Raw genomic sequence first — 8,200 nt, forward strand, 5'->3', positions numbered from 1 at the left:
TAATATTAATAACAATTTAATTCAATTATTATTATTGTTATTATTATTATCGTATAATAAACTTTATATTACTATGTATACATATGTATATATATATGTATAACTATGTATACTTTTATATATCAAAAATATTCAAACGAACCAAATGTATCTTTGAATAAAATTAATAACAATTTAATTCAATTATTATTATTGTATAATAAACTATGTACTTTTATATATTAAAAATATTCAAACGAATGAAACGCGTATCTTTATTCATGTTTATTATTCTTGTTTTTTTACATCTGCAGTTTTTTCCCGCTTATTATTATCTCATTTTTCTATCTTCATTATTTGATATTATATTTTCATGGAAAATGATGGGGAATTTATCGTCCCGATGTCTTCGAGTGCAGAGTTGAACAAATACATTTCTATTTGCCCGCTGTTCTGTTTGTTCTCTTGTATACACATATGTATGGATACATTCATTGGTATCTATCATATTTTTACATATTTTATTCTGAGAAAGTATAGCAAACGTTTATCTTGACTTTGTATTATGATAAATGAATTCGAATGAAAAATGATATTAAAATTATAATAACATTCTTACTTAGATCGTAATTTTTGATGATAATAACAAAAAAAATGTACTTATTTTAAAAAAAAAAGAATAAAGAAACAACAATTACGATTCGTTTGCCGGCATATAAAAAATAATAATAATAATAATGAAAAGAAACCAAAAGAAAAAGAGAGAGAGAGAGAGAGAGAAAAATCGTAAAAGTTGTCAGATAGAATGCAACTTTAATTCATTTTCTCGTTGAAATGATATATTTTTTTTAACGTACTACAAAAAAAATTCCAAGAAACGTCTTTAAATCTTAACGTTGATGCTACTACGAAAATACCATCGTGAATATTTACGGGTGTATACATATGGGGTGGTATATATAATCAAATTTTTAAATATATAGGATCTTAGAGGGAGTATTTTTTTATTTTTAAATATTCATTTTTACGTAAAGTATATCAAACGTGTGAGAATAATTGAAATTTAGGTTTTTGTTAAAAAAGTTTACGTTTTTTAAAATGAATATTAGTGTTTATTTTATAACAGCGAAATATATTATCCATTTTATATACACACCACCTCTACAGATATTACATTATAGGGTGGGCTATGAAAAATAACTATAATATAGAGTTATGGTGAAAACTCATGGTCTTTAACGGCCTTGTTGTCCCACGAAAAAGCTCTATATCTTTATGAGTCTGACGTAAAAAGATCTTACGAGACTTGGTACTTCTCATTTTCCTTTTTTATTCATTTTTCCTTACTCTTCTCTCTCTCTCTCTCTCTCTCTCTCTCGAGAGAGAGAGAGAAGCTTTTTTTTTATTACTTTTTATTTATTTTTAAGAACTCGAACGTGAGAAGGGTAGAAAATTATTTTATGAACACACACACACACATTTCTTTTTCTTCAAGTAAAATTCATCCCGTTCTAAATGAAAAAAAAAAAAAAAATAGTAATAAAAATAATAATAATATCAGAATAAGTGAATCATGCTATTATTATAATTTTATATTAATAGACTATATATAAACATGTAATAATATTCATAAGATTAAAAAAATAAAAGAAAGGAATAAAATCATGTTTAAAGTGTGTTATCTAAATTAATTTTATTATAAAAGTCATTTTATCCACTTTCGATGACATATTTATCTCTCTCTCTCTCTCTCTCTCTCTCTCTCTCTCTTTCCCACTCCTATTTTTTTGCTTTCTTCTTTTCTATATATATATATATTTCCATTTTCTTATTAAATCTGACAGTTCTCATATATAAGTTAAACGTACCCTTATTCGAACGATGACTTTGAGAAATCCCAATAAAACAATATTTGTTTGATTTTATCGTTGAGAATAAAAATATCAAGTAGTATAGTCACGAAATGTCAAAGATTTTGATATTCTTATTATATTTGATAGTCAAGTTGTTTAATAGGCAAATTTAAAAGTTCTCTCTTGAAAAGAAGAAAAAAAATGTTAATTCTATTTAAATGAATAATATTTTCTTTCGACGAACACGTTATATAAACTTTCTCTTATCTTCTTTAGCTTCTAAGTTATTCATATTGGTTTATGTGTATATATTGGGTAGAACTCGAGTAATAAATGATAATTTAATTTTCACGTTATTTTGAGTTTTTTTTTTCGATACTTATTCTTCTCCTATTTATTTAATAAGAAAATTAATGTTATTTATATATAATCGACGATTAATTTCATTTCGATAATAAAATATTCCCCTCCCTCCCAAAAAAACCTGTCCCATTGAAAACAAAATATAAAATATAAAATACAAATAGATATATATAGTTATATAGTTAAAAAAAAAAGAATATAAGACGTATCTCGTATTAAAGATAACGAAATATCAAATATTTCAAAGCTTTTTTTTCGCTTCTTACTTTTAAAATAAGATGATATATACTGAAAGTTTGAAAATAATATAATATAAATTTACATCCTTCCTATCTCTATTTTTCTCTTTTATTTATTTTTATTTTTTGNTTCCTATCTCTATTTTTCTCTTTTATTTATTTTTTTTTTTTGCCTCTTTTTATTTTTTTTTCCTATTTTTTTTTTTTTTTTTTATTTTTTCTCTCTCTCTCTCTCTCAATATTAGCTTCCTCTTTCCGTTTTGATTGAAATAACAAAAAAAAAAATAACTAAAAAGAAAGGAAATATAATGAGACATAAACAAGAGAGGAAGGAACACTGTATAATAAAACGATGATGTGATCGTATATCACAGCATTATTCAAAATTTTTTATGACGCTTATTGCGATACCTGATGGAAAAAAAATCTATCCATCCATTTATCTATCCATCCATCCATCTATCCATCTATCTATCCATCTATCTTTATCTTTATCTCGCTCGATATCCATTACGAGGTGTAACGTTCGACACACTTTTTAATCTCGTGTGTCATAAAGAGCCTTATTAACGTATGCACTAGGTTATATTTCGCTAAAAGTTCCAAAAGAGTCAATCGTATTATAGTTCTACGTAAAAATATATATCCCTGTAGTGATCAGTACGCGTACGATCATTCCTATGGTCGGCCATGTTTTTTTTTTTTTAAGTAGAACGTGTAACGCAATGGTCAGACATTTTTATGCGAGTAATAGCAACGTTGAAATTTGGGATTGTTTTAAGTAGATCATTCGATGAAATAATTGGGGTTGGACACTTTTAACCCTTTCAATGTTGAATACTTTTAACTTAAGTGTTTTATACGAATGAAATAATTTATTATTTAATGTGTGACCAGATATGCTAATATTAATCAATTATATTTAATAAATATAATTTTTGTTTTTCATAATATTATTTTCATCTGAAAAGATACAAACAAAAATATAACATTATTTTACATTCACATTGAGCAAACGCATATATGCGTCTATAGCACTCAAAGGGTTAAAAATCAACCTATATTTTGTCAAAATATTATTTCAATTTTATATATTACGTGTATATCAACACAGAAATTTTAAATGAGTCAAATTATCACAGTACGTAAATCTAATGTTAAATAATAAAATTAAACGCAAAGATACATGGTGTGTATATCTTTAATTATAAGATTAATGATGAATTAACATTATTAATTATCTTTATTAACACACACACACACACGTTTTTCATTTATAAAAAGTTAATTATAGCATTTTCTCGTGTTGTATGATACATATGCATAATTAATTAAAATATAATTTAAATCTGTGTTATATATAATATATGTAGTTTATTAAAACAACGGATTAATTATTTAAATGGAATAAAATAACTAATGACGATGATAACGATATTATCATAATAATTATGATTAAAATATACTGACGAAGTGAAGTAAATGGTAGTAGAATTATTTTATGTTCAAAGGAATAGGAACATAACTGAGACGTATATTGTTCTAAGGAAGAAATACATGGTGATACACGTGTCGTTACATGTTGAACAAGAGTTTAAACGTTATTCGAGTGTCGGAAGTGTTTATCTCTCTTTCTCTAATATACCGGAAGTACTATATACGCCCATTAGGTATCATCATTTAACCTGGATTCACGTTAATTACGAAAGATATATAATTGGATTTTTTAATGTTTTTGCCTGAGAGACCAAAAATTGTCATTATTTTACTTACAAACGTTTTTTTACAGAACATTTTCATTCTTTACAATTATTGACTTTAAAGTTTCGAAAGGAAAATCATGTTACTCGTCATTTGTACTTTGTTTCCTTTCTATTCCTAATATAATATATAATTTATTATTTTTAATAGAACTCTTTTTTCGAGAAGGAAATATATAAAAGAAAAAGAAAAAAAACAATTTCTCTTTTTCAAATTAAAACTTTAAGATAAAGAGAAAGAGAAAGAGAGAGAGAGAGAGAGAGAGAGAGAGAGAGAGGATTTTTCTTTTTTTAATTTAAACTTCGACAGTAACGATTCTTCTTTTTGTTTTTTGAATATTTCTTCAACAAAATTATCTAATATTTTCATTTCATTTTTAATCGATAACATTTTTATAAATAAGACTTCGTTTTTGTTTTAATGAATAATTTTGAACGAGATATTTAATTTTTTATTATAAAAACATTATATATGTATATCTATTTCCGTGCTTATATTATTTACATGAAACATGATCGGTAGAAGAAATAATTCGTGCGTTCATTTAATTGAAATCGATACACGAATTCGTTCGTTCAATGCACGCATACGAGAGGGATTATAATATTTGGAGTAACGTTTTGCATTCATCGAATACGTTGATTTTAAATTTATTTTTTCGTTTCCATCATTTTCTCTCTCTCTCTCTCTCTCTCTCTCTCTCTCTCTCATTCCGAATAAAAAATTTAATTCAAATGTATACGCAGGCTCTTATTTATCCAAAGAAAAAACAAAACACAAAAGTGGTTCCTATTCATACCGAAAAGTTTAATTAGTAATCCACAAGTTTTATCGAAAAAACCAAAAAACAAAAAAACAAAAATAAATAAATAAAATCCTTTATAAATAATAAAAAGGAGAAGAGTGGGATCGTTTTCGATTCGTATAGAAAACTAACGTTATTAAACGATTATAAATTAAATGATACGAATAAATATTCGTTCGTTTCGTTGAAAGTTGAGGAAAAAAAAAGAAAAAAAAAAAAAAAAAAAAGGAAAAAAAAAAATATATCGATCGTTTTCAAGCGAAAAAAGTACACGATTTTATATACCTATATAAATTTTACGTGAGAACTATATTTCTAAAGTATATATACGTGTTCATAGAATATATTTCAAAGAGGAGGAACGTTTCAACTCGCGTGACAAGAACACGATCGTTGCTTCCTCCAAGCTCAATCCCAAGAGGTAAGAAATATTTTCGGTAAGGGATGTTTTTCCTAGCCGAATAGAAGACATTATTGAATCGATATCACCAACTATCGATTCAATATTATAGTAATAATAATAGATAGACGTATATATATATATACATAAATGCTTGAAATAAATTTTACACTTGATAGAATGATACCCTTTTTTTTTTATAGATTTTTCATCTATACGATAATAATAATAATAATAATTGTATGTATTATTATCTATAAATATTATTAATAATAATCATATATGAGATAATAATATCTCTCTATTATATTGATAATTGTTTTAGACACAAATGAACAAAAAACTTGCATGCAAATTTGTTGAATCTAAAAATCAAACATGTAACATAGTCGGCTTCAAACGATTCTTCAGAACTTTATTTGAGGTATCCTTATTGACGTTTTGACTGAACGTAGATAGCATTGGTATTGAAACCGGTGAGGAAGGGGTGGGGGAGGTTGGGGGGTAGGTAAGCCTGTTCAAAGGGATTCAAAGTCACCCTTGAAGTTTCCCCTCGCAGTACAGTCCCTTTTTTCCTTCTTCTCCTTTACTCTTTTCTTTATCTCGTAATTATTCGTGCATATATATGTAACCGGTGGGGATGGGGGAGGGGGAGGGGGAGGGGGTTAAAATAATAATGATTCTGTTTTTTGATCGCTGATGAATTGTTATATATATAAAAAAAAAAGGAATAAAATGATAAGAAAATGAATTGATGACCATAATAATTGAAGTTGGTAAAGAAAGAAAGAAGGAATGAAAGAAAAGAAAAGTGTGTAAGGTGAAAAAAAAAACTGACCTCTGAGCTAGTAGAAGTAGTGCTGTCAGCACTGTCAGTGTTGGCAACACTCGAAAGAGGTGACCTGTTCCCCCTTTGAGCCCATTTCCCTCTGATGATGGCCACTCCCGTGACCATGCCGATTTTGCTCGTCGCACTTCCACCACCACCACCACTCGTACCTTTTTCTGTAGTAGTATTTCCAGAACCACTTCGGCTCCTACCCCCGCCTCCACCACCACCACCACCACCTCCTCCTCCGCCGCCGCCGCCGCATGCTAACTCCAGAACATCCCCCAGGACTTCCGACAATTTATCCGGCACTTTGACCAGCGCGTCCAAGATCACGATTTTTAAGTTAAAGTAACGCGTACAATTTGTTCGTTTATTTTTTTTCTTTTTTGTTTTTCTTTGCGACTAATCTTCGATTGATTTTTTTTCCGTTTTAGAAATTGTTTTTTTTTCTTCTTTTTTTTTTTCTTATCTTTTTCTTTGCAAGTTTGAGAAAAAATTTGTCGAGCTTTGAATTGGAATTCGATTGGATTTATTTGTTTTTTCTCTTGACCGAATTTATTTAACAGGACGTTTGATTTAATTTTACGAATAATTTTTCGTACAATGTGAAATATGTATTTTTGAAGATTGATATTAATAATTTGTTGAGTTTAAAACGTAGGAACGAATGATTGAAGATTTTTATTATTATATTAGAAATGATTAATGATATTCGCGATAGAAAATTTTCGAAAAATTTGCGATAGTAAAGTTTACGATAATTATATTTGATATGTTTTATATTATCTCTTTCTCTCTTATTCTTCTTCTCTCTTTATTTCTCTTGATATTAACGCGAAACAAGTAAAATGAAAAATGTGAAACAAACGACGACGATAATACTAACTTTAAGTTTGGAATTTGGTTTCGAAACGAGAAGAGTTTGAATTTCCATGACGGTCTAAATGTGTATAATACTTGTGTTTGTAGGATTATATTATCCGTTGTTAAAATTTTCAATAGTTTGTTGCATTTAATTCGTAGAAATACCTCTTCTCTTTTTCAAATATTTACAATGTATTTGAAATAAAATCAAATTTCAACAGTAAATATATTACTCGAATAATATTTTTGAGAATATATGTTTTTTTTTTTTTTTTTTTTTTTTTTTTTTTTTTCGAAAACTCGAGAACACAATTCAAAGTATAAATTGTAAATAGTATTTTACACAATGTTCAGTTTAATAAAAAAAAATAAAAATTTAGCGAACGTGTCGATTCTAGACTTGTAAGTCTGACTATGTTTACGTTTTTACTACTTAACAGGTCCGATGCAGTAAGTAGTATAATCAATGTTTAAGAAGACCACAGATTATTCTTTCTATTTGTGTTCTTAACTTTTATTTAGTGAAAAAAGTTACGTGTTCGAGTACGATCGAGAGAAATAAAGAAAATATATAGAACGACCAAGGAATCACAATTATTTTCTATCTATAGAGAGAAAAAGAGAATGAAAGAGACAGAGTAATAAATATCAAAGAAAAAGATAGAAATAGAATGATAGGGAAATAAATCGACCATCTGTTTCGTTAAATCGATATTTACCTTAATTGCTATATTAGTCGATGTCAAACCCATGAACTTTTTTCCTAATTTTACGAATATATATAAATAAAATGTTCATTAAAATAATAAGAGAATAAACAAAAAAATAATATAAATCTCGCGTTCACAGAGAGAAGAAAAATTAATTAAATTACGAATAAAATAAAAAAGAGAAAGAGATAAAAAATAAAAAACAAAAAAGAGAAAGAGAGAGAGAGAGAGAGAGAGAGAGAGAATGGGAGAGAAATAGAGATAGAGAGAGTAGTAAGTCTGTTCGTCGTTTTAGATTCCATCTTGTTAATTTTCTTAGTCCTTTCCCATCGCCGTCATTATAATTAGATTCACGATCGTGCCATGGACTAAATTAGGTTTAATAAACGGCTCG

At 27.3% G+C, this 8,200-nt stretch overlaps 1 protein-coding gene across 3 annotated transcripts in view; it reads right to left on the bottom strand.

Annotated features, from left to right (window-relative positions):
* The window catches only part of LOC106789945, a 35,002-nt gene that overhangs the window by 16,265 nt on the left and 10,537 nt on the right, over positions 1–8,200 (bottom strand). The window contains exon 1 of one of the 3 annotated variants that reach the window (XR_001382041.1): positions 6,239–7,894. The exons of the other annotated variants lie outside the window; for them this stretch is intronic. The gene's annotated coding sequence lies outside the window, so the exon portion shown is untranslated. Of the gene's footprint in view, positions 1–6,238; positions 7,895–8,200 lie in introns of those variants that run through there. 3 annotated transcript variants of the gene reach the window in all.

This window comes from Polistes canadensis, unplaced genomic scaffold (genome assembly GCF_001313835.1).
Source record: "Polistes canadensis isolate GaletaPanama2010 unplaced genomic scaffold, ASM131383v1 scaffold_208, whole genome shotgun sequence".
Taxonomy (NCBI): domain Eukaryota; kingdom Metazoa; phylum Arthropoda; class Insecta; order Hymenoptera; family Vespidae; genus Polistes; species Polistes canadensis.